A 1,877-nucleotide genomic window follows, 5' to 3' on the forward strand; every position below is an offset into this window, starting at 1 on the left:
GCATATTAAAGAAGGGGGGGCGGCAAATACAAAAGAAAAATAAGCGAGAAAGAGTGAGAGAGTGAACAAATCAGGATGCATGAGGGAATCCACGTGGTCGCCAATCTGTAACTGATCAGAGCAGCTACACTGAAGCAAACCCCCCAGCTCCTACCGCCAAATATATTGCAACGGAGAAACCGTCCACAATGGGGTGTCTATATCCTTAGCAGAGTCTTTGGGCTGCCGCTTAAGAGACTCTGCCGCTACTCCCACCCCTTTTGCACCCAGTAAACCACGCGATGTAACAACGGAATCTGCTTCTGTGTGTGCGCTGTGAGTGTGCGCTTTGCAAACCATCTGGGCTCCATCCTGCGCGGTTGGAACGACGATCGATCCCGGACGAGTTGGGGGAGTTGGAGCTTGCCTGTGTCTCCTCCCTTTCTCTGCTCCCCTCTAGCCCCCACCCCATCTTTCACTCTGCCCTAACGTTTCGCTGGCGGAGGGACGTAGGTTTTCAGCACCAGGAGGCCGTGGACCTTCTCTGGAGGCGTGCAGTGCACCCTCCAGAGGGCCAGAGCTGATTGCAACCTGCTCACCACGACCCTCCCCCTCCTTCCCAAATTCGCCGCCCCAGGCTGTAATATTACAAGCAGCGTGCTCTGTACCCGTGCGGGAGTCCAGGAAGGCTGCGTGACCTTCCAGCGAACTCCACCTCGGCTGGGGGGATTGAGGCTGCCCTGGGGCCTGCAGGCTGTGTATCGATCCCCCCAGCCTCAGCCAACACAAGTTCTCCCGGTACAAACCCCTCCCTCCCCTCTCTGCTTTCCCAGCCTTGTAGGCTTCTAACGCCTAGCTTGAGGAGTCCTCCCCTCTTCCCGCAATAAAGTAAACCGGGTGGATATTCATCCCCCGCCCTCACCCTCCTCCTTCCTTCCCCCTCCCCCCTCAGCCTACTAACCCCGCGCCCAGAGCTCGCCGCCGGCGGGCCCCTTCCACCCAGTGTATCATAATGCCCAACGCTCTTCTCCTCCCCCTCTCTCAATCAGAAACGTGCTCGCGAGCCCCCCTCCCTCTGCATGCATACATTAGGGTCTGCTTTGCATGCAGCGGCAGGCAGAGAACTGAGGAAGAAGGGGCGGGGGCGCTTTTGCCCGCCTCTTCCCTCCAGGCCCCGTTAGCCATCCAGCTTCAGCTTCGTTGTAACACCGCCTCGTTAGCGGAGCACGCCGTGGCCCCAATGCCCGGACTAGAGAAACACGACCCAACTCTCTGCAGAAGGGCATGAAAGCCAGAGGTTCCTCAGCCCCGAGTGCATAGTAGGGCGAGGAGGTGGCGGGAGACCTGCCACTTGGTGTGTGCATTTTGGAGAGAGCTCCAGCATGAAAATGGGAGGGGCTCTCTTTTTTTAAAGCGCGTTCATTGAGGGCCTTTCTATTTTGCTTATAGTAAACTGGGCAACGCTTCCGTTTTGCATATGGCACAATAAGGGCCCTTTTATTCTAGAAGCGTTAAATGAGGGCTAACCCATCTTGTATCCGTGCCTCGAGGCAGAGAAGGCTCACTCGTCCCCGACCCGGCAGCCGCGCTACACTGGAAGCCGCTCTCCCGGGCGGTTCGATTCCCAGCGCATCCCGGGAACGTGTGTAATCGGCCTCTCGGCTCTCGAGGCTGCAGGCGGCCGGGCTCCCTCCGCCTCCATCCTCCCCGTAGTCCTCGCCCCCTCCCCCTCTCCCCGGAACCCGCGCTCCGCGTCGGGCTCCTGGGCTTCCTTCCCCCCTCCTTTTCCCCAGCAGTGCCGCTCCCGGAGGGGCGGGGCATGCACTTATCCAGGTTGCGGGGCGGGCGGGCGGGAGGGCGGCGGCGGCCCGGGCCTCGGCCTGGCGGAGCCGCGGTGC

This window comes from Ailuropoda melanoleuca, chromosome 8 (assembly GCF_002007445.2).
Source record: "Ailuropoda melanoleuca isolate Jingjing chromosome 8, ASM200744v2, whole genome shotgun sequence".
Taxonomy (NCBI): domain Eukaryota; kingdom Metazoa; phylum Chordata; class Mammalia; order Carnivora; family Ursidae; genus Ailuropoda; species Ailuropoda melanoleuca.